The following is a 26,225-nucleotide window of genomic DNA, read 5'->3' as shown; positions in this document are numbered from 1 at the left end:
ATTTGGCTGGCTTCCGTCAAGTGACTGAATTTGCAGCACAATATTGGCTGATTGGGAACACAGCCTTGACACCCACATTAAAAGTGTGGGAAGCTTTTTTTACCTTGATTTGTTCCTTTGCATTGTTTTCCTTTTGTCAGCCGAGACCTGTAAATTCAATATAGTTTTGGGTCGTGACCTACCAGTTAAGAACCACTGCTATAAAACATCCATGAATAAGTTAGCAGTGTCTCAAATCTCCCCTTCAGCACTTGCATTTACATACAAACATCTTCTCTCCGAAAGTGTTCAGAATTCAAATGTACAGATGCGAGGAGATTATATAAGGGCAACTCTCAGACAGCCTGTCAGATCTGGGAAACATGAAATGCGAGCACTTGCCTTTAGGCACCTGGTAGAATTGCAACTGCTAAATATAAACTTCAAACTAAGACACTGCTAACTACATAAAAATATTATGAAGTAATACAAGCTGTTTATTGCGAAATGTGGATAATGATCAAATAAACCAATTTGCAATGGTGCATTTGAGAAAATATTCGTACTTTAAAAATGAAGTCAACTTCAACGTTTTTTTAATGTTATTTAACTAATTATTTTAAGTATGTCTTGACTAAACTTAAGAAATGTCAAGCCGTTTACCTGCGCCTCCAGATTACTCATGCAGCATTTATGACCAAAGATGGAAGATTTCACATTGTGCACTTGCACAGGGTCCTGGAGTGCATTGAGAAGAGCGGGAATGTTAACAGACAGCTTTTTTTCAAGCATTATTGCCTTCCTGGAATGACATGCAAAAAAAATCAACAAAAAAATCAACAAAATCAACATGAATAAATTGTCCAATAATATTTTTTAGGTCTATGCATGCAGCACTCAAAAAATTATGTTTGCTCTTTGTTCAAAACTACTTCTTTAAAATGAGCTGAAACAACACAATTCTTTATTTTATTTTATTTTTGTAATTGTTTTATGTTCAATCTGCTTAAATTTGTACAAATTGATACTTTTAGTTTATTCCTTCATGTTTTCCGAGTCTGTGGAACATAGCATTTTTTACAGTGTGCAGCACAAAATATAATGTGTGCTGTTTGTCGAAAGTGCTTATTTAAAATGAGCTGAACAACACCATTGTTGATTTTTTTTTTTTTACAGACAACCTAATTGTTTTATGTTCAATCCACTATAAATTGTAAAAAATAAAAAAAACATTTTTTTTACAGTGTGGTAAGAATGTGTATAAGTATTTTTTTTCTCTAGAATTTCTCTAGAATATGTAATAATAATAATAATCAAAAGTGCTTTACAGTGCTTTACTTTACAGAGCCCTGTTGCTCTTCTGTTATCCAATTCTACAAAGGAGCACAAAATCATCTTTGGTTTCTGCACCACTCTTAAACTCAAAGAGCATGAGTCTTAGACATGGACTTTTAAGTATGTGTTTGGATGTTAAGTGAGCAATTAGACCATTGCTTTACCCTCACACTTACTTCACTAACTAATTGTAGAATAGTAGAGTCATTAATTTAGTAGGAACTCATTGGTATTCTCACAAAGAGGTAAAGGCTGTCAGAGTATTTGTAAGGTAGACAACAAAAACAGCGATTGAAATGCATGTTCTATTCTTTCAGTAGCTGAACAATAAAAAAGCAAAAATGAATGAATGAATGAAATCAAATGAGGAATTGAGTATTTTATCCACATTATTTTTATCCACATTATTTTTATCCACGTTATTTTCTTGAAAAAGTTTTCATCTCACAAAAGTCTGACATCCTTAATATTAACTGGTGATTGTCCAAATACCAGTAACAATTGCCAGATATAAACACATTTTAAAAAGTAATTAATAAGATGTTAATCCACAATTGTTAGTCTTTAAGTCAAAATTGCAACATATAAACTCTGAATTATGGGGTAAAGTAAAATTTTCAAGATGTTAACTGCCAAATGCGAGTTTATACATTGAACACCCCAGGCTCATTCTGAAAACATACCGCTAAATACATTTCTGGAGAGCGCCAAGTATGTCCCAGGAGTTTTTTGCAGTTTTTGTTTTTGCAAATCCACCAGAGGCTGCTGTGTGCATTTTTTTAGATCTCAAATTTGCTATTCGCACCTGCTCTTTTCATGTAAATCTACCAGATGCGGCTGTCGACTGACTGCCTGATTAGCCCACCCTCCTCTTCCCTAAACCTAAATGTCAAAACTGGTTAAAATTGCAGGATATAAACTAACCATTGGGGGAGAGGGGGGGGGTTTGTGAGATGTTAACTTCCAATTGTGAGATCAAAATAATAATAATACAAATCATAATTATGATAATAATAGTTATTTACATTTATATTGCGCTTTTCTGGACTTTCAAAGCGCTTCACACATTTTTGGTGGGGATCTCCACATTCACCACGATTGTGCAGCATCCACCTGTATGACGCAACGGCAGCCATATTGTGCCAGGCCGCACACCACACACCAGCTAATTAGTGGAGGAGACAGAGTGATGGATCCCCACAAATCTGAGGACAAACAATTTTTAAAGATGTAGCTGGCAGTTCAGACTTTCCAAATCAAAATTGCAGGTTTTAGAAAAAAATAAAATAAAATAAATTAATTCATTTTTTTTCGGCTTAGTCCCTTTATTAATCAGGGGTCGACGCAACGAAATGAACCACCAACTTATCCAGCATATGTTTTACACAGTGGATGCCCTTCCACTCACAACCCATCACTGAGAAACATCCATACACACTCATTCGCACACATACACTAAAGACAATTAGCCTACCCAATTCACCTACACCACATGTCTTGGGACTTGCGGTTGAAACCGGAGCACCCGGAAGAAACCCACACCAACACGGGGACAACATGCAAACTCCACACAGAAATGCCAACTGACCCAGCTGAGGCTCGAACCAGCAACCTTCTTGCTGTGAGGCGAACGTGCTACCCACTGCGCCACCGCGTCACCAAATAAATAAATAAATAATAAATAAACAAATAAATAAATCTTACACTGTAAAATTACTCACTGAAGCTAAGCAGGGCTGAGCCTGGTCAGTACCTGGATGGGAGGACACATGAGAAAACTAGGTTGCTGTTGGTTGGTGTTAGAGAGGCCAGCAGGGGGGCGCTCAACCTGTGGTCTGTGTGAGTCCTAAAGCCCCAGTAAATGAAGGGGACACTATAATGTCAGCGAACACCATCTTTCAGATGAGACGTTAAAGTGAGGTCCTGCCTAAAAATCACATGGCATTTCCCCTAAAGAGTAGGGGTGTAACCCCGGTGTCCTGGCAAAACTCCCTCCATTGGCCCTTACCCATTATGGCCTCCCAATCCACTGAATTCACTGTCCTGCATTCCACCAACAGCTGGTGTGTAGTGAGCGCAATGCCTTGTTTTCCTGTGGCTGCCGTCGCATCATCCAAGTTGATCCTGCACACTGGTGGTGGTGTGACGAGACCCTCATGATTCACACTTTGGTGTATGGCCATACACAATACTGTAAGTGTGCTATATAAATACACATTACATTAAAATAATTCTTGCTGCCTTAAATTTATTAGCTCAATCAAATTAACATTTCTAGTTATCTCAACGTACATCAATCACACTGACTAACAACATCAATTTCAAATTTGTGTAATTTAAAAAAATTTAGTTGAAACCTGATTAACTCATTTAATTAAGTTAAAGCAACATAAAAAATGGGTTTTGTTGACTTTTTGTCATTACACTTCTACAGTGTATTTCTGAGATGTGAACATACAATTGTGCCAAAACTGCAAGATACATCCTCACAGTTGTGAAGAAAATTCTGAAAAAAAGCTATTTTCCAAGTCAAAAACTGCGAAAAATGTTAATGTATTTGAATATCAAAGCAATTTTATGACTCAAGTCCTTGTCTGTTGATGTCACATTGTGAACTATAGATAGTGTCATCAAACTAATGAACGCCATTACATGGGAACAAATTTCAGCTGCATTTATATGGAGGACAAAGGGCAACAGGAAACAACCAGCTTATACCTGTCAGCTCCTCATTGGTTACATGAAGACTTTTGAAGCTCATTGTAAAATTCGTAAATGTCAGGTCAATGAGCATATAATACAGTATTGGTCGTAATCTTGCTTTTTAATGTCTCCTACAGAGAGATCAGCTTAATACGACAAACCATTAGCTGAGTCACCCAATTGCATCACCAACTGTTCAAGGTTTTCTCTACTGATTGAAGGCTATATAGCAGAGCCAAATGCAAACACACTCTTTCCTCTTGCTTGCTTTCACTCTCCTGTCCATTTCATTCAGCCACCAGTTTAAGTGGTTCGCTATGAGGACACGCTTTATGTTTTATTACTGTGTAAAGGTACATGTGCACATGCAACTTTTCGCACCAAAGAAGTCGAGGAAAAAATGGCACGGATGATTTCTGCTAAATATCCCAAGCATGTTTTGTTTTGCCTCATTTAGCCTCACATTGTGCTCCTCCGTGCATTTTCATTAGCCACAAACGTGAGTAATTTAGCTCCCTGGAGCTGCTTATAGGTACAATTTGCAATAGCTAAGATCCAGTGTTCTTTGGTACTTATCTGTAAACATGGACAGCATAACCAATGTGCTTGGCAAAAATTACTGGCTTGGAAAAACATTTTAGAGCTGCGAAAAATTATTTTGTAGACTTTTACCCTTCAAATATCCAAATCCAAATATATATTTTGATTTTAAATTATATAATTTGTATTTTCGTCTCTGTCTAAAAATGCCAGAACATCATGCATTCTGTTCCAGCTCTAATATGAATCAAAATAAAAGGTGCAGGTGATTGTCATCATTAGAAACATTTTGTTGTGCTGGTTGAGAGTTTCTTCACATTCCAATAGTAATGATTAAAGTAAAAGATGTATTTTTATATTCTGGGTGAGGCATACGACTAAAAAATGTTCATGCAATTAAAATTTATTGACAGCAATAAAAACAAATCTGAACCAAATCTGAACAAAACTTTTTAAAATCCTGAATCGATATTGCAGTTACATTTGCATGCTGCAATAAGGACGACAACATGGCTGAAGTATTTCTTTTAGACAGGTAATGTTATGTTTTAAAACAATTTTATCACGCAAAGGTTGTGTAGATTGTTTTGTTTTACGAATAGGTTATATACACAGAAGTGTTGTTCATCCACTGAAATCTTCTGGCAAAAATTTTCAATTTCATCAGGTCCCTTTTACAGCAACGATATTGTCGATTTTTATGTAGTTTAATAACTTAACAAAAGTAAATAGCGATATTCTGCCTGGCCTGCTTTACTGAGGGGAAATTGGTTTTATATTCACATTGATATGTTTTTGAACAATGACAACCTGTGACGCGCTCTCTATATTATTGGCAGGGGAGGGACTATGTTCTAAAGATATTATGCTAACAGACAGCATTTTGACATATCACCTACTGCACCTTTATTAGTAAACCCAAATGTTGGTTAAAAAAAAAAAAAAAAAAGTGCTTCTTATATATGCAGCGAACTGTTTTGCTATTGAAAATTATGTCATCATTTACTCATGTTTATGGCATAAATTTACCCATCTTTATGCTATGGTATTCTAAACCCATAAAACACAAGTTATTAAAAAAAATAAAAATTTGAGATTTTACTCTCTCCACTAAGGGTCTATTCACCCAAAACTATGACATCTCAAAATGCACATCTTTTCCAATTCTTTCTAATGTGTTGTTCACAAAATGAAGGTTTAAAGTGGAAGCAATAAAATGTTTTAAAATTAATCTGTCCTAACCATCAGGCCATGCAAGAAATAAAAGATATTTTCCTTACAATATTAACGAAGCTTGTGGTCATTGGTAGCTTCTAAAATGCAAGTCACCAACTTCCTGCACTTTGAGAGTCAAAAAGACATATACAGGCAAAATAAAACGAATGGCTCCTGATGATGCATTAAGGTTTTTTGAAACAAACTGATTGGTCTGTGCAATAGACTGATCTTTTTTCACAGAATTATTACCTTTAAACCACAGAATTCACACAACAGCACAACTTTGTATCTATCATTAGCTAGCCAATCGCATTATTCCAAATTTAACAAAAATATCCAGCCTAAAGCCTGGTTAATACTTCTGCATCAAGTGATCGGCGTGACCCACGGTGCATGCAATGTGCGTAGCTGTGCATTTATACTTCTGCACGCTGTTTCTGTTGTTCTGCAATAACACTTCCGAAACGCTAGTTGGCAGTGAGGTGTTAATGTTCCTCTCTGCGGAGTTTCTTTGCAGGTGTTTTGTTTTTTCTGAACGCTTCCTTTATGTACATGTGGCTCAAACTAGCTCATTTTGAGGCAGGAACCGGCGGACGTGCAACAACTTTAATCATATGGTAAACACAAAACATAACTTTCCATCCTGAGCTTCTTCATGGGACTCCACACTTGTAAACAATCGTTTCATCAGGCTTGCGCGGCTCTCAGTCTACCAAGTCGACCAACCACAGAGCTTGCACTACACGTCGTTGCGACAGCAATAGCATACGCATGCGCTTGACGCAGAAGTATAAATCAGTCTTAAACTTTACTTTCTATCTCCATTTTTGGAAGACCCCTCCCCATCCACCCCATCTCCCTCCTCCACATGGCAGCTCAGTGGCTAGCACTGCAGTCTCAAAGCTAGAAGATTACTGGTTCAAGTCGTAGCTGAGCCAGTCAGCTTTATTGTGTGAAGTTGACATGTTCTTCCTGTGTTTGCGTGGGTTTCCCCCAGGTACTCAGGTTTCGTCCCAAAGTCTAAAGACATGTGACACAAGTGTATTACCTAATAGTAACAGTCACAAGCAACTAATACTGAGCTTCTCTTAGTGCCCATACATACATCAAGGAATAGACCAAACGAATTTGGGGGGCTCTGGAGAAATCCCTATTTGACAAGCGGGAGCCTTGGACTCATCTATCTCTGAGCTCAGGATTCTCTCCCGGGACAGCATGCCAAACCTGCTAACATCGCCTGGCCTTATCTAAGTATGAGCTCTAGAAACTTAGACAGTTTGGCTAAAACTAGGGTAAATTGAGTCGGTCAGTGAAAATATAATGGATGATGTCTAAGAATAGCCCAAAAGACTAGTCAGCAAATACCCAGATTAGTCTTCATACATTTAGTCAAGCTTTGGACTTTTCTTCGACGTGTATAAGATTTTCACTTAAAGTCCAAATATAGCCTTTTTTAGCCAACCTGTCCATGTTTGGACATCCATTACACTTCGTTTAAACACAATAAATGCTTGCTGGGAAGTTAGGAAGCTGTTCATTTAAAATAGAAAGTTGGGATGCATTAGTTGTTCATCTAAATGGTATATTCGGGAACATAATCTTAACTGGGAAAATTTATGTTGTTTGGTAGACAACATCATGGACAGGATTTATGTGTTCCAGGGTGTTGTGAACTTATTTGTAGAGGCTGTGGATGTAAATAATGCTCAGTTTCTTCCACAGACTGATCGGTTTAGATAATAAGACCTCAAAGTATTACCAGAAGCCACCACAGGTATTACATTTGTTTTCCCTGTATGTTTCTTTGACTCTCAAAGTGCTGATAGCCATTGACTTGCATTTAATAAGAACCAATTTCAGCTAAAAATCTTCTTTATTGTTCTACTGACGGGAAAAAAGTCATCTAACTCTTGATTGCTGAGTGAATGAGCAATTACTTTGATTCCTTCATGTCTTAATAGGACTTCTGACTTGTGTAATAACTGATACTCACCTTCAGCTAAAGTGTAAAGGCTTTCCTTCAGAAGCTCAATACTCAACCTTTTCCACAAGCCGATTCTTGTTTATTGCTGTTCATGGCTCTCTGTCACCCCTCATCTCCTTCAGCCAGAGTCTAGCATTTAAGAACAGATTACTGCTGGATTATGGGTATGGTCCAAAGTGCTCTCTCTGCTCCCAGAGCACGTCCCTACAGCCCCCGATGTCCACTCAGAGAAAGCAGAGAGCCTTTTTTCAGACTACTAGTCCACGACTGACTGTGTTCTTCCTGGGAGAGAAATTTACAGAATTAAAGGCTTGCTGTCTCTAGACTTCAGCGACATAGAGAGAGGGTTTTTTTTTTGACAGGTAAACTCAATGGCCTCTTCGCAATGGCATGGACCTTCAAGAAAAAAAAAAAACTTTTTGGAAGCATTTTTTTTCAGACAGGGGAAATGTCTGGTTTTAAAAGTTGTTCATGGTAAGCGTGTACAGTTCTTGAAGGGTACAGTGTACAAAGTGTTACGCAAAAACATAACGTTTCCTTTTATGCTCTAAAATACACTGCAATTAAACCCCTCAGCAGTCACTTATAATGCTGCCAAGACCAGTAATGTACTAATTTGCCTCTCAAGTTTACATTGACATTTTCCACAGTTCAGGGGTGTGTAAAGGACAGAAAAATGACTAGGTATGTCATAAATGTATTTGAACGGCAACATATCTAGGCAACAACGTAGTTGAGTCAAAGTTTAGCCACATTTAACCATTCCAAGCATGCAATTAAATTTCTTAGTTTTACAAAAAGATTACATCAAAATAACTTTGAAACAACCACTTTGTGAAGGCTGTTTTAAAACATATTTATGTTCTGACAATGTAATGGTCTAGCACTTTCTTTTTTACCCTTTATATTCAGCATACTGTATGAGAAAAAAACATAGACTAATTTTGAAAATGTAGCCCCATATACATTCTGCATTTCGTCTTAAAAATGAACGCTACCGGGTGGTGAGATGTCTTTCATTTTTTTTTCGATTACTAGCTGACCACTTACTTCTGTACAGACAGCTTTCCACTGCTACTAGTTTGCCCAGCTCGATCACCGTCTGTGGACTTAAGATGCAGAGAGGAGTTGACCACGGCAATGGGGTTTGAGTCAGTGAAGAACAATTCCAGAAAGTGGGTAAACAAAAACAGAAGCCAAAAAAATGTAAATAAATGTGGTAAAAATCTGAAAACATGGTAAAAATCAGTCGATGACTTTTCTTTTTCTGGATTACTTTTTAAAACTGTCAAATAGGTTTAGGGAAGTGGGTGGGCGGGTCAATCAGTGTTTTTTAAAAGCACTACTGGTTGGGTTTAGGTAAAAAGGAGGGTGGGTCAGTCGATCAGTCAGTCAGTCAGTCCACAACAGCTTCTGGTGGATTTATGCTAGAACAGCAGGCATAATTGGCACTCGCGAGAGAAATTTGAGCTTGAAGAAAACCTCTGGTGGATTTACGAAAAAAAAACTGCAAAAAATACTGGCTCCTAGGACGTACTTGGCAATCTCCAGAAATGTATATTGCGGTATGTTTTCAGAATGAGCCTGGGTTTACAAAATAAGTCATAAGTTTACATTTATGGAAATTGAGATGTATGTAATATCTTATATCTTAATGAAAATGCTTTCTATTGATGTATAGGATACTTAAAATAGAACAATATTTCACTCAAATAGAACTTTTTGAAAGTATTAATCTGAGGGTTAAAAACTATTTAATAGGCCCACTGAATTTACATTTGCGTGTATGAAATTTACAAAAATGCCTTCATGGTAGACAATGTTGGTCACACTTTACAATAAGGTTTTTTAGTTAATGTTAATTAATGCATTTACTAACATGAACAAACAATGAACAATACATTTACTATATGTGAACTCATGTTAACTCATGGTGCATTAACTAATGTTAACAAGCATGGACTTGGATGTTAATAATGCATTAGTAAATCTTAAATTCCGATTAATAAATGCTGTAGAAGTGTTGTTCATGATTAGTTCATGTTAGTAAATGCATTAACTAATAAACCTTATTGTAAAGTGTTACCACAAAGTTTAATTCAATTTCTCCAACAAATTTTTAAAACAAATTTATGAAATAAAATAGATCATATTCACTGTTATTCCTACAAATATACATATGCCATGTAAGAATGGACCAGCACTTTGTTGACTCAACTTAAAATTTTAAGGCAACCAGGTTCACGACATTTTTGACTTAATTCAAATCGAGTCAAGTGCAGTACTTGGGTTCAAAGTTAAGTCCACTCAAAAAAGCTCTGCAGCAAGTTGCCTTACTATTTTGAGTTGAGTCAATGTTTTTACAGTGAGGGGCACATACAGAGGCGTCACTAGAGCCCATTTACAGGGGCACGTGCCTCAGTAAAAAATTACCAGTGCCCCAGTAAATGGTTTGAGATAAGATTTACTTTATATGCAAGTGTATTTATTGAGAGTGGTAATCATAGAATAAAGACGTTATTCTCTATGTGCAACCTAACCAACGCTAATGAAAGCAATGTAGTTAAATCCAAAATAAAACTGAGCATGTGCGCAGAAATAAAAAAAATAATAATACCTGCACACCTCATGCATCGCTCCTGCTTGGCGCTGACGCGCTGCTCTGCGTCCAATGTAAGTCCTGGTTTCGAACACGCATGCCAAAAAAATAGCCTTTAACAATAGTCTTTTTTATGCAGAGGTGTCGGCACGCAGTAAGTTTTGCAAGTCGACAAAACAACGATGAAGTTAGGGAGGTAAGACTTAAACCTAATTCTCGGCCATGAGTCGGGTCTAAGAAAACACACAACAGATAATTCTATAAAACATCTTCTTTTTTTATTCTATTGAATTGTCTATAGAATTTCATTCTAATAAAATGAATACTCATGCTAAATATTTCTCAAATTACCTTAGCATCACTCCAGTTGTGTCTTAATATTGTTTTACAGTTACATTTGGGATAAATTTCTTTTATCTATTCAGAATAATAAATGTAAAATAACAATAATACTGTCATATATATATATATATATATATATATATATATATATATATATATATATATATATATATATATATATATATATATAATAATACTGTCATATATAATATATTATATATATATATATATATATATTTTTTTTTTTTTTTTTTTTTTTTTTTTTTAGTGGAGGGGTTAGTCTAGCAATGCCCATGGTCACTTTTATGTTTGATGTTACTTTCACAAATAAGCTAACCATGTTACAACTTGATTGTTTTAGATAAACGAGATCCAGCTTAACGTTTTAAGTCAATTAATTGTATAAGTTGAAATGACTTGTATAGGTTAATTTATTTCAACTTAAAAATTTCAGAAGCAGCCATTTTTTGATGTTCTAATTAATTGTAATTTTAAACTATAGTTTGCCACTATTCTATTACATTAAAGCAGACACTTTATTTGCATTGTATATGTATTTTAACCTAGTACTGAGCTTCAAGTATGCACACAGTAACTCTACATAAAGATGTCTACTGGTTTTGACTGAAATCAAACCAGCACTCAAAGTATTTGATCATCATTGATATAATCCCTCTATGGGATGCACTACATTTATCTAGTGTGTGCGTGTGTGTGAGATCTGTCTCTCTCTTCTGGCTCTGTATGAGGTGCTTTATCGATCTGTTGAGTGCACGTGGAAACAGCGCAGTGAGCATCTGCCAAAGCGCACTAATTCAGACTGATTGCAGGAGCATTACCACAATGCACAAGCAAGCATATAGGAGCCATCGCCATGGTAGCAGCATTGTGACAGCATCATAACTTCCTGCAGGTCCTTTTAAGGGTTTGATGCTGAAAAAAGAAAAATATGCTTCTGAGGACTAAAAAAGTTTAAGTTCTGATTACATTATATGATGAATCAGAACATTTCCTCACCCTCATTTTGTTTGGAATCTGTCATTTTCTTTGCTCTGTGAACAAAAAAGGCACAAAAAAAGTCATAATTTTGTTGGTATTTTTTCTGAACTGCTAAAACACATTTATTGAACGCTTCAATACTTTTTTCAAAACTTTAAACAAAAATTCACATTTTGAAAAACTATTTCCATAGAATTTGCTGAGTTTTAGCAATTGTGAAAGCCTTTTAACACATCATTGAAAAACATATCAATCGAATTATTATTCAATGAGAATTGTGCCTTTCCAGCTAAACAAAGAGATAAAGTTAAACCCAAAATAAAAGAAGTCCTCACCATTTCCTCACACGAAGTGTTTTTTTAATGAATGTCTTCCTTCTATTGTTCACGAAACAAAATATAAAGAAAGTTCGGGGGGAAAGCAGCCATTGACATCCATTGTAGGAAAAAAATATAACATTTTCACTTAGGGTAATGTAGTTAGATAGAATTAGATTAGATTTAACTTTATTGTCGATTCCCATGTGTGCAATACCAGCAAATATATTGGATATTGAATATACACTACCTGACTGTTGTTGATCATAGTTGTAAAAGCAACAAATAATTTGAAAAAGTGTCAGAAAAGACGTTTTTCAGATGAATCATCTGTTGAACTGCATCCTAATCATCGCCAATACTGCAGAAAACTTATTGAAACCCACATGAACCAATATTCTCACAGAAATCAGTAAAATTTGGTGAAGAAAAAATCATGGTTTGGGGTTACATTCAGTATGAGGGCGAGAGATCTGCAGAGTGGATGCCAACAGCCTGAGGTATCAAGACATTTGAGACAAGACATTCCACCTGAGTGTATAAATTCTTCATCAGTATATCACTCCTTCTCATACTTCAGCCTCCACATCAATGTTCCTTAAAGCAAAGAAGGTCAGGGTGCCACAGGATTGACCAGATGTGAACATTATTGAGCATGTCTTGGGTAAGATGAAGGAGGAGGCATTGAAGATGAATCAAAGAATCTTGATGAACTCTGTTAGTCCTGCAAGAACACTTTCTTTGCAGAGTCATTGCAGAGATGTATGGATGCAGTCCTTCAAGCTCATGAGAGTCATACACAATATTAATTCTTTTTCCACTCCACCATAACTTTATATTCTACACTGTACATTTTTTCTGTTAAGTGACAAAACTTTTGTCTTAGCAAAGTCAGACTTAAATGTCCGAATTAAATAATTAAAAATCTAGGCATAATCATATTTTATTTTGGTAAAATGAGCATAATCTAGAGGCCTTTGCCTTTCATATAAGGCACTTCTGATATCAGATGATCAACTAGGATGTACTATAAACATAATATACAAGTCATATTAACTAGAATCATTTATTCATTAATTTTCTTGTCGGCTTAGTCCCTTTGTTAATCCGAGGTCGCCACAGCGGAATGAACCACCAACTTATCCAGCACGTTTCTACGCAGCGGATGCCCTTCCAGCCGCAACCCATCTCTTGGAAATTAACTAGAATCAGATATTTATAAATGGATGAACATACTGTGCAGGTTGCTATTAATAATCAGAGTTATGCAAATAAAAATTACAAAATATACAGGTTGTTGAATATGAATATCATACATTTACAAATGTGTATGTGCAGTGGATATGTACAGTGTAATGCAATGATTATGTGCTGTATTAATTGTGAAATATAAAGTAGTGCAATGGTTATGGGGAGTGGATCAAGTTATGGGGAGTTTAACATGTTCATGAAGTTATGGGGAGTTACACATGTTCTATGCACTTACTATAGTAGTTATGCATTTACTGTACATGTAACTAACCCTTAACCCACAAACTAACCAAACATTTAATGAATTAATATTAATCAGTAATTAAATGATTAGTTAAACTTTAAATATGTCACTATGTCACCCAGTGTACATTATAGAAGGCAATGGCTGCTTTTTACAACATTCTTCGGTGTATCTGCCTTTGTGTTCAACGGAAGAAAGAAACACAAATAGATTTGAAACAAAATAGGATGAAAAAATCATTTACATTTTTTTGTGAACTATTTCTTTGAATTAATATTATATTTATAAATCCATAATGAAACTTACTGTAACTGCACAACAGAAATGACACAGTTGTTAAAGCATGGGAAATAGACTAAAAACCTCTGAGAATCCACTTTCCATGCATTTTGATCCATTTAAAATGTGGCAACGTATGACAAAAAAAAAAAAAAAAAAATATCCATTCCTGATTTGCCTCAGTGAAGATGAATAGGAGACACAATAATCAACGGCTCTCCAGAGAACCAAGAGTGGAGACACTAAACCAAGAAACTTCATTCCATTACGTGATTATAACGCTCTGTAAAAGAGATGATGACATGTAACTCTGACTGAGTTATTAGGCTGGCTTGTCAAAGCCAGACTACTGAAATGCTATTTAAACTTATTATTATTTTTCTTCTGAGACTAAAAATTAAACTCTTATCTCCTCCTAGAGCTTTCGAGCTATGACCACTAAACTCACACCAGACCTCCAAACTATTCTGACTCGGGTTGCTATATCTCCTCAGACTGATCTGACTTTCGGTTTTCCGAAAGGACTGTCGGAAAAATCCCATAGACTTAACATTGGACTAAACTTTGTGACCTCGTAACTCTGCGTCAGACTGTCGCACAGACTTCTAACTGGGCTCATTTAACTCAGACTATCAAACTGCCAATAACTGATCACCTTTAAACTTTCTAGCCACGCTCTAGCAACCACTTTTGGACCCTAGTAACTGTCCCATAGACTTCGATTCAAAAGACTCTCATTGACTTAACATGGGATCAAACTTTGTGAGCTCATAACTCTGAATCAGACTGTCCTACAGACTAATGGCTGAGCTCATTTAACTCAGTCTAGCCAGCAGCCAATCACTGATGGCCTTTTAACTTTCTACCCACACCCCTAACTACCACATACTGCACCCTAGCAACTGTCCCATAGACTGTAATTAGCTGTGCAATAAAATGCTAATAATTCTGACATGCTAATGACATGCCAATCATGCTAGCAACATGCTACTCATATGCTAATCATGCTAATGACATGCTAATTCATACTGGAAACATGCTAATGACATGCTAATTCATGCTAGAATCATACTAGTAACATGCTAATTTGTACTAGATTCATGTTAATAACATGCTAATTCATGCTAGAATCATGCTAATAACATGCTAATTCATGCTAATTTTACTAGAATCATGCTAATAACACACTAATTCATGCTAGAATCATGCTAGTAACATGCTAATTCGTGAAAGAATCATGCTAATTCATGGTAATAACATGCTAATCCAAGCTAGAATCATACTAATAACATGCTAATTCATGCTAATAACATGCTAATCCATGCTAGAATCATGCTAATAACATGCTACTTATACTTTTTCAAACTGTTTTGAAACTAATTAAACTATTACCAACAGGCTTTGTCAAGCCAGCCTCAAAGTTTGTCTCGATGAACTTTACTGTCTAGTTTTATAGTGGAGTTGGACTCACACTGATCTCAGCATTAAACTGACAAACCATCCATCATTTCTGTTATCTCTGCTCCACTTTTGCCAACAATAACACTTTGCTAGTTTTTGATGCCCTGCCAATAAATATTCAAAGAGGATTGTTTTTTAACTTGAGCAAATTTTCCCCATACAGGATACTATGTCACAAACCAGCCTATATTATTACTAAATTTACAGAATAAATGTCAAAATGCACACCTTTAAATTACTTCTGTGCTTAACATTCCTGCATTGTGATGTTCATCATCTCTCTGGTGCTTCTTGTCCTTCTCTGAACTTGGAATCTGAAGATAAAGCCAGATCACATAAACACAGCAGAACATAAATATACATCAACAGGCAAAGATGAAGGGATGTCTAAAAAATGTTGCCAAAGGCTTGGTTCATGTAAAATGTAGCAATTCGCTTTAGAAGATCATATACAGAGTAAAATATGCAATCTCCTGGTTGTTTAATCAAACATGACGCTCACAAAATTGTTTTTATACATTCTAATAGATCACATATAGGTCATTAAACACTGCAGGAAATAATGCTATGCATTATGACAGGACTAGAACCGACACAAACCCAGTAATTAGAAACGTTGCTTTTGTTCATCTTTCAGGTAGACAAAAAGGCTTAAATGTTAGTCAGAGTTCAAACAAGTCCACAAGTTCACTGTCACTTTAAAATGGAAATCGAACGTGTGCAAAGTGGCAAAACATTTAATATCTGACAACTATTTGAAAATGGAAATGTTAAAAAAATGACAGTAAGCTCAACTTTTCCCTCAAAAAAACCCAGTTGAAATGATAGCAAACTGCTTAGTGGCCCCCCAAGAGAACATGAAATGGCGGCTCATATTTTTTGTCATATATTATGCCAATGGGATGTGGACAATGTCAATTATACAAAAAAAGCAATAGTTAATTAGAAAAAAAACACAATAATTACATTGTCAGGCTGCAGGATGCAATCACAGTCGGACTGTAAATGTGATTATAGAAGTTGATTGAAGAGGCAGCAGCATTAGCTGCAAAAAGCACATAAATGTCACAGAAAGGACATATTCTTCTGTTACAGTGAAAAGAGAAATCAAACCAATAAGATAAAGGTAGCTTTACAAATTTCAAGTAAACTAAATAAGATAAGATTTGCATAACTTTGAACTTTGCAAAGCAGAAAACTGCAAGTAAAATCTAGCTATATACGCACATTAATACAGAAAAAATGTTAAAACACTGAACTACTATATTTTAATATAGTGTATTATATTATAATGTAGTACAATAGGATGAGTGAAAGTTCCTGTATGTGTTTTTGATATCACGAATGCATCAATGCAGACTTGAGCGCAAAACCTGCTCAAAAAGTCCAAGACATCATTACGGCTCATTCTGAAAAAAAGTGGGAAGTGCAGCTTTTTTCACCTGTTTATATATATATATATTTGAAGTCAGAATTATATATATATATATATATATATATATATATATATATATATATATATATATATATATATATATATATATATATATATATATATAAACTTATTTATCTCAGGAGTTTCCCAAAGTGAGACAGTGAAAACATTCACAATGAAAATCTTAATAAATTCATAAACACATAAAAATTAATTTTATTTGCTGTGTTTATTTGCTGAATTCGTAAGTTCTGTGATATTTGTGTTGTGCAAAGTATATTTATAAGGCTTTTGTACATGTAATATAAATTCAAAAGAGGGAAACAATAAATCATTGTAGGAATGCTGTAATGTTTAAATAATTTTCCGTGTGAAGTTCAAGTGATCATCAGGAAAAACGCAACATCTCTTTTTTCAGAGGATGCGTTCTGTGTTCTCGCGGTCTTCAGAGTTCGTTCTTCTAAGGTCCCCTGGCAAGACAGGTCTCTACGAGAACGCAGGTCCATTCTCTGCCTTCTTAGAATTAGGAAACAGCCAGTATATGCATTCATGAGAGCGCTCTCATGAACGTGCGCCCTATACTGACACTGAGGAGAGAAAACTGACGTCAAAGCACTAAGGGAGTGTCTGAATCTACTTTTGCTATTTTACATGGTCTAAAAGAGTTGTGCTCATTCTCTTAATGAGTTATGGCTATGTTTTGGACATAGCACGCAACCAATCAGAGTCTCATCTATCGTTCCCTTAAGAGTCAGTTGTGTCACGCCATGGTGCATTCGAACAATGGACGATGGACTCAAGAGGTTTGGAACAAGGTGAGGGTGAGTAAATAACAGAATTTTTATTTTTACTTCAACAAATTCTTTAAGTATCAGAAAATATACATAGAACCATCATAAACTCAGACCCAAACCCAGTTCTCTAAAACAAGCACAAAACACAGTCCATCACAACCAAATGAAATTTTCTAGTCTTTGGATCTCAATATCTGTTGTTTTCTCCGCTGTCTCAGCAAACACATTTTATAATGACAGTACATTATGCAATTCAGATGGCAGTTGTTCTCAAGGGTTTTCCATTAGCACAGTGACTGCCAGCAGTTCATTTGCCCCAATAAAGCTGAAATGAGAGAAGACAAGAGATTGAAAGATATTATAACATGTCTTGTTCTGACATAAAAAATAACAATTAATCGTAATTACGGTGAATGTGCTCATTTGCTTGCTTAACACTGCAGAGAAAAAGCCAAATTAGAGAAACTCACACAACGTCCTCTTCCCGATTCTTATTTCTTTATAGCGGTTAATACAGATTATTGATGTTAATTCAAACCAGGCAATCCTATTATAATTCATGTCATTAAAGTAGCAGTATAAATAATTCTGCTTAATTTACACTGAATGCAAACCCCCAAGCCTAAACCATCTGGATTCATTCAGAATTATTTGAGTAGAAAGTGCTGTTTGTATGCCTAATGCCAATGCATGTGCAACTTAGAATACATTAACCACAACTGATGTATTTTTTAGGTAAAGAATGAATAATTCATTTCATTGTTTTGTTATGCTCCAAAACAGCATACTTAAGAAGTGCATACTGATTTACACTGAGGTCTTATAAAGCCAAATGGTCAGTCTGTGCATGAAACTGAAGAAAGTTGCGCTCATCCTCATCCTTTATGTCATATAAGGTAATAATGTTGTAAATACTGTTCAGTTTCTTGCCCTGAACAATCTTTTCACTTCATAAGTCCTCAATGTTTCATCAGGAGTCATGGAAATCATGTTTTGCCAGTATATGAACATACTGTTTTCATCCAGTCAGGGACACTGACACTGCAAATAAAAACATTAACAAGGGGTTTAGGAATGTACAATGTGAAATATGATTATATATATATTACTATTATATTATTATATAAATATTATTGTTATAATAATATTATATATAATATATATTTTATAATATTATGTGTATCTGTAAATGTTTATGAACATATGCTTGTCATTACAGTATATACAGACAAATTGTTATTTAAGAAAATACAGGGTTTACAGGGTTTAGAATGTTTCTGAGCTGATCATTTAAATTGTTAAAGGCCTTAATATAAATGTTGTCAGTTTTGATTTCATGCAGACTATAAATAGGGCAATTTGATTATCATAAAAAACTGTAAGAGAAAGTGTTTATATTATATTCTTTCTGCACTTATATGAGCACATATGAGCATATTTCCCACATAAAAAAAGAGTTTATTTGACGGAGGAATCTCAAAATTAAAGATTGATTTTCCAATGAAGATTTTTCAATAGATTTAGCACCATCTCTGTTTGGTTTTAAATCAAAGTTAAAAGCATTCCTCTTTGACAGCTTTTAACACGCAAACTGGTTTTTATTTCATATTTTACTGGCTTTTAAGTGGGTAAAAGTTTTTTTCATATTCTTTTATTCTTTTGTATTTTTTTTACTTGTTTTTTTTTTGTCTTTGACTTACTGTTGTTGCTTATGGATTTTATTTATTGGGAAGCACATTGTTCCAGGTTCCAGGTTGTTTTTAGTTGTGCTATACAAAAAACTTGTAATAAAGCAGACATGCAGTTTAGCACATGCATGGTTTAAACCTCATTAAATAAATAATAAACAGCTAATTTAGATTAAATACATAATACAATACAAAGACAGTAAAAGTGATACACCTAAATGTAGGTCAAATGTGTATGATCATACCGTAATTTATAATTAAACGTTGCTCAAATTGTTGATCAGAGCTATTCATTTTAGGAGTGCTTCGACTGTGCATTCACATCTCGAGTATTTTTAAAATTAAAAAAAAACATTCCAACATTGTATTTTCTTCATTCCACAGCTTGAATTATTAACTGGAACGTGGACAATAAAATCGTTGGGCCCACTTTCTATTAAGTGGCCCTAACTACTATGTACTTGCATCAAAATATAAATACATTGAACTTGATGTGTTCATACTGTATTGCAGAACACTTCTGCTATGTATAATATAGGCAATGTATTTTGGTGCATTTGAACAAAACAAATTTATTAAACAGATAGGTTTAATAAAATAATATTTTAGTCACCTTAACATATTTAGAAATTTAAAGATAATTCAATTAAATTCAAGCAAATATTGAAAAAAAAAAAAACATTACAAAATTTCAACTAAATTTTTGTCCATTTTTTGCTTCTCTTGATTTTTCCTCTTTTTAAAATTTGTATTTAATATTTTTTATAACATATATATTTAGATGTGTAGTTTTTGGACTGTTATCATAAGCTCCAGATTTGGCTTCATTACTGACTAATCCAATGTACATGCACAAATATAATAATGTACAGCTTCCTATTAAAAATAGGAATTTATAGGATAGATTTGTAAGGGGTGTACTTATATACTGTATGCTGAGCACTGTACTTGCGAAGAGGTAGCTAATATGCGTGACTAGGAGGTAATAAATAAGCCTGTATCTTTCTCTCTCTCTGCCTATCACTAATTAAAAGTAGGGACTAGGATATCTAACATGTCATAACTGAGCCTAATTAGATCAAAAGTTGCGCTGCAAACAGCAAAAAAAAGTTTTAAGTTGTCAATAACCTGGCAAACGACCACATACTATGTAATATAATCAACAGCTTGTCAAGTATAAAAGGATTTTAACCATCTGATGCAATGCAGAGGCAATCCTTTGTTTATATTTTAATGTACAGCAATCTGTTGATTATACCTTACACAGATAGACAGACAGACAGACAGACAGACAGACAGAAGATAGAAAGAAAGAAAGAAAGAAAGAAAGATAGATAGATAGATAGATAGATAGGTAGATAGATAGATAGATAGATAGATAGATAGATAGATAGATAGATAGATAGATAGATAGATAGATAGATAGATAGATAGATAGATAGATAGATAGATAGATAGATAGATAGATAGATAGATAGATAGATAGATAGATAGATAGATACTAAAAAATGTAACCCATTAACTTAAAAAAATATCATTTAGTCATAATGACAACATGGTTCCATCCATACATTATTATGCGTTTACCCATTGCTAATAGTTATATAAACCAAACATAACTTTTGCCTGATTAGCTCATATAATGATAAAGGCCTCTCTGCTCTGTAAAACTAGATTGTTGAACTCAAGGTGTTTGCAGAAAGCTCTGTGAATATCCTGTTGTAAGGGTGCAACCACCATTGTATTATCACCACTAGAATCTAGGCTTATTCTCTTTGGTTTCGTAGCCTTTAGTGTTGCAGAGTTAAAGCTGTCAGATCTGAAAGGTGTAACACTCTAGATGTCAGATGGAGGAGAGGTGGGAATGGCACCTGAAGTTTATCCATCCCGTGTTTTCTTACTAATCTGACCTGGAGCCAATCCTGTCACCCAGAGAGCGATGCTACCCATTTCGTTTTGTTTTGTTTGTTTTACGTTGGTTGGGCCAGAGGGTGCACACACAGTCCTGTGAATCGAAACATACAGTAGATACACAAGTTTGAGATTAGCGGTATTGTTTTAATCGTTTTAAAAGAAGATCATTTGGCTCAAAAAATGCTGTAATCTTTTGCTAAAAAAATACAGTAATACAGTAATACAAATACAGTTTTTTACAATGTAAAACATCTGTTATTCCTGTGATTTTAAAGCTGGATTATTTAGCATCATTATAATTATCTTGCATAAGATAGTGCATATAATGTAAGGTAAGGTTGTCACAATAACAAAAAATTGACTTTAATACAACGCCTAAATTAAATATTATAATACAATTAATGTTTTGTTTGGTCAACTTTTTTTCATTTGTAAATATACATCCTTTCCTGTCATTCAGACCTGCAACACATTCCAAATAAATACCACATTACAGTTACATCCACAAATGCCAGTGAAAACTGTTCTGTGGCAAAAAAAGCCCTATGTTAACAGTGTCCAGAAGCGCTGTTAACTTCTCTGGGCTCGAAGGCATCTGGGCTGGCTCCTCAAACTGTTCAGGGCACAGACATCCTGTCATATTCATATATAAAACATTTCACAACAGTATATGTACATATATGACATATTTTGATAGATATTTAAAATCAAAACATTAACTTGTAATTTATATATGTAGTATGCATTGCTGTATCTTGGATTTCTATAAATAGTACTGCACGATCAGCTGCTGCTTTCACATTTATTTCGATAGACTCAAATTTGAACTCTGAGCACAAAATAATGTTTTTTATTTTGCCTTTTATGTCATCATTATGATAAAAACTTCAACAATTATTACAACAAGAAAATTTGATACCAACAAATATGACAATAACAACAGGGCAAATGTAGTACATATAGACTAAATTCCAATTACACACATTAATATTTTTATGGAAATAAAATAAATCCTTAAGACAGGATGCGATTTAAGATCAATCATTTGCAGCCAACTTGTCCTACGAATTCTAACAGGTTGTATTTATTCATCATTTTGTAAAAAGCTAATCTAGTTTGGAGCTCATTTGATCATTCTGAAACAGCAGAACTACACTGAGCAAACCATACATAAGTCTGTGCTATAAGACTGAACTTTTCCCCAGTGCCTTGTGTTGATCTTGAATGTCAGTTTCATGTTGTTTTGAAAGGCTCTTGGTGGCTTTGAACATTTATCCACCCTACCAAGCTCTGCTGTCATAACACTTCATACTTCAAGCTCACAATCACAGCAGCACTGAGGAAACGCTTTTATTTATAAGAGGTCGAGTGCAAGGCAGAAATTTGAAGAGGAAAAATCTAAACACATTTGTATCCTACTAGATAAAAGTTGAACCTATTTTTAAACATCTGTGAAACCATTTTAACCCTTAATCCATCATTAGGCCTGATTATAAGCAGGTTACAAAAAGGGGGTATTTTGTAATGTTAGATTACGTAATACGTTATAGTAATTAACAAACTGTTATTAATATCTAATAACTTGACTGCATATTTTACATATAGAATTACTGTAGCCTACACCAAACCTTATTTAATCAGCTAAACCACGCCCGGATTGGCTAATCGGGAGGACCGGGAGAATTCCCGGTGGGCCGGTCTGTTTTTTGGCCGCGAGGGCTGGTGTCCCTAGCTGCTTACACTCTCAGCAGTCACACTTTTTTTCATCTATTTGTTCATTTGACCATAGCTTTACTCTTTTTATTCATTATTTTGCCGCAGTGCCGCTCTTTTTATTTATTTTCTCATAGCCCTGTGAGCAAAATGCAGCCTGCAGGTTAACTAACATTAATGATGATGATGTAATGTAACTATTGACACCAAACAGCGGCACCTTAGTGAATATAAGAATTCGAATAATTGATATTAATGAATAATACACCTGCTCAATGAAAATCAAATGATTCACTGCATTTATAAATCTGACATAACTTGATCAGAAATCTAAAAAGGGGAGAAAAAGATTGAGCCATCAAAAGAAAGTAGTGCTGTGCCTTAAGGGTCACAAGTCATTACTTATGTTTTATTACCTCAGTTATAGTGCCATTGTGGTCCAGTGGTAAGCACGATGGGTTTCAACGCCGCGGACCTGTATTCGCATCTCACCTGTAAAATTGTTATTAATTTTTTTTAATTTTTATTGTAAAGACATATAATACTGCCAGGGTTGTTAAACATTTTAATTTCTAAAGCATCTTTTTTTTTTTGAAAAAGACGTGATAGTACCATTAGAAACTGAATTGGAATCAGTCGTGAACTCAGGTGGGCCGGTCTGGATTGAAACTCCAGGGCTGAAAGTGAGTCCCACTCCGGCCCTAAGCTAAACCCACATGAAAAGAATCCTCATAATCGGCCCACAAGCGTTTTTGAACCATCCCAGCAGGCAAAGGACGTCAACATGATGTCAGACTGATGCTGTACCCTAACGTCGTGGGGAAGCTGGATTTTGTTTTGAAATTAAATATGGTTTGACATCACAACCCAACATCAGGCTGACATCAATGTCCAACATCCAACCTAAAAACAACCAAATATCAACGTTTAATGATGTTACAGCTTGACATTGCAGCTTGACTCACACAGACCGCAGAGGCCTAATGCCCTAGTAAAGTGAAGGGGACACTATACTGTCAGTGAGTGCCGTCTTTCGGATGAGTCGTCCAACCGAGGTCCTGACTCTGTGGACTTTAAAAAATCCCACAGCACTTCTTGTAAAGAGTAAGAGTGTAATCCTGGTGCCTTAGCCAAATTCCCTTCTTTGGCCTTTACCCATCATGGCCTCCCAATCATCCCCATCCACAGAATTGGATATATCCACTCCCCCTATAGCTGGTGTGTGGTAAGCGCAATGGCGCCGATGTCCTGTGGCTGCCGTCACATCATCCAAATGGATGCAGTACACTGGGTGATGGTGTAGAGAGACCCCCCTCATGATTGTGAAGTGCTTTGGGTGTATGGCCATACACTATGATTAATGTGCTGTATAAATACACATTACATTACATTGTGGGGACGTTACCACTATGACGTTGGCTTAATAAATATCAGTATTTGACGTCCATATGGCGTTGGTTTAAGATGTTGGCTCGACTTTGAATTTTGGTCACTTTCCAACACTCATTTGACACAATAATTTTAAACGTCAAAATAACGATGTCCTTAGATGCTGACTAGACATTGAATTTTGGTCACCTGACATCACAACCTAATTCTAACCTAATATTAACGTATGAGACAGCACTGCGAGGATAGTAAAGAACATTTATCTGTTGAGGTGATTATTTACTGTGATAGTACAATTATTGTATAATTATACTAATACTAAACTACTAATAGGCATAACTATTAGTAAATACTATAGTATACTTCAGTGTTATTTAAGTTTCTTAGTTCACGATAGTTGCTGTTTCATTCACTAACCAAGTGTTGTAAATACTATAAATTGTTTAATACACTTGGTATGGTTTAAAAACACTATTAGCACTAAGAGCACTTTGCGCTCTTATTCTTATTTTATCTTATCTCATTATATTTAATTTTTCTACTTTTTTATATTAGTGCTTAGTCCTGTGTTATGTTTTCAAATTGTGTAGTTTGATGTAGCACCTTGGTCCTGAAAGAACTTTGTTTCGTTTCACTCTGTACTGCACTGTATATTGTTGAAATGACAAGCCAACTTGTCTTGAAGTGTCTTGACTATTAGGTTACTATAAAATGACTTCATGTGGGAAGCATAGTTACCTCAAACTGTCAAATGTCCTCAAAAGAGGGAAACTGGAAGCAGAGCATAGATTAAGCAGTAAATCAAGTCACTAAAAGGGAAGAGAGAGCTAAAATTGTTCATGTTTACGTCTTGTTTATTAAGAGTCCCTCGGGTGTAACAAATGGGATTTTGTTTATCTACACTTCACGGCTGATTGTGTAGCATTATATGACAAATTAATAATTGATTGGCAGTATATCGCTATGGCAGAGAAAGGGAAATACACTTTGAAAGACATCGGACTCACCGCGGGCTTAATGCAGTCTTTATTGCCTTAGTCTGGACCGACCACATTTGGCGCCACAAACAGCCCGCCAAAGACTGTTATTCAGAGCTAATCGTCTCCTGCCATCTAGCGGTCACCATCACTACTGCAAGTGAGCTTGTTGAGCACTAATACAAAAACACTGTGCATTCCAGGAAATAAATAGGAAAATGTCATGAAAACTCTTATATTATCACGTTTTATTAAATTACGTGTGACATTTATAACTTTTTTTTGTGACAATTAAGCACACATGACTGCATTACTTCTACTAAAGTTTATTATTAAAATGATAAATGTTAAAGGCAACACGGTGACTGGTAGCACTATCCCCTCACAGCATGAAGGTCGCTGGTTCGAGTCCCGGCTGGGTCAGTTGGCATTTCAGTGTGGAGTTTGCATGTTGTCCCCGTGTTGGCATGGGTTTCATCCAGGTGCTACGGCTTCCCCCACAGTCCAAAGACATGCAGTTATAGGTGAATTGAATAAACTAAATTGGCCGTAGTGAATGAGTGTGTATGGATGTTTCCCAGTACTGGGTTTCAGCTGGAAGGGCATGTGTAAAACATATGCTGGATAAAATGGCGGTTCATTCCTCTGTGGTGACCCCTGATGAATAAAAGGACTACGCCAGAGGAAAATAAATGAGTCAATGATAAGTGTTGAAATTACATATTGATATGCTACATGATTTAAACAAATATACAGGATGATTAAAAAAGGATAACACAACTTTGAAAATTGAGAACTCTGCAAAGAATCAAAGGCGTCAATTTAAGAAAGCTCTGAAGTTTTGAATAAAACTTTAAGTTCTCATCACATTGATTAATTATGCAAGGTTCCTTAATGTTTCTTGATTAAATATATATTTTCAAAGTTGTGGTATTCTTTGTGAATCACACCGTATATATATATATATATATATATATATATATATATATATATATATATATATATATATATAGTACACGTAGTAGTAATGCTGTTTTTAAAGGTCTATAGTTTTATTAACTTTT

At 35.1% G+C, this 26,225-nt stretch overlaps 2 long non-coding RNA genes across 3 annotated transcripts; both read right to left on the bottom strand.

Moving 5' to 3' along the window:
• Window positions 1-642: 642 nt before the first annotated feature.
• On the bottom strand, window positions 643-15,539 carry LOC137495888 (uncharacterized). Its single transcript, XR_011015868.2, has 6 exons — window positions 15,480-15,539; window positions 11,718-11,752; window positions 11,540-11,633; window positions 8,810-8,868; window positions 7,769-8,041; window positions 643-781 (listed from the first exon to the last, which is right to left on the bottom strand). It is a non-coding gene; the product is annotated as an uncharacterized lncRNA (long non-coding RNA).
• Window positions 15,540-16,810: 1,271 nt separating this feature from the next.
• LOC141386334 (uncharacterized) lies at window positions 16,811-25,267 on the bottom strand. 2 transcript variants are annotated; one of them, XR_012408118.1, is made up of 5 exons: window positions 25,192-25,243; window positions 23,408-23,698; window positions 23,212-23,287; window positions 21,040-21,173; window positions 16,811-17,805 (listed from the first exon to the last, which is right to left on the bottom strand). It is a non-coding gene; the product is annotated as an uncharacterized lncRNA (long non-coding RNA). The 2 variants fall into 2 exon arrangements; XR_012408119.1 differs by lacking the exon at window positions 23,408-23,698 and having other exon boundaries at window positions 17,504-17,805; window positions 25,192-25,267.
• Window positions 25,268-26,225: the final 958 nt, after the last annotated feature.

The sequence above is a fragment of the Danio rerio genome, chromosome 6 (assembly GCF_049306965.1).
Source record: "Danio rerio strain Tuebingen ecotype United States chromosome 6, GRCz12tu, whole genome shotgun sequence".
NCBI lineage: Eukaryota > Metazoa > Chordata > Actinopteri > Cypriniformes > Danionidae > Danio > Danio rerio.
The sequence above is the reverse complement of the archived record's forward strand: the minus strand, read 5'-3'. Positions and strand labels throughout refer to the sequence as shown.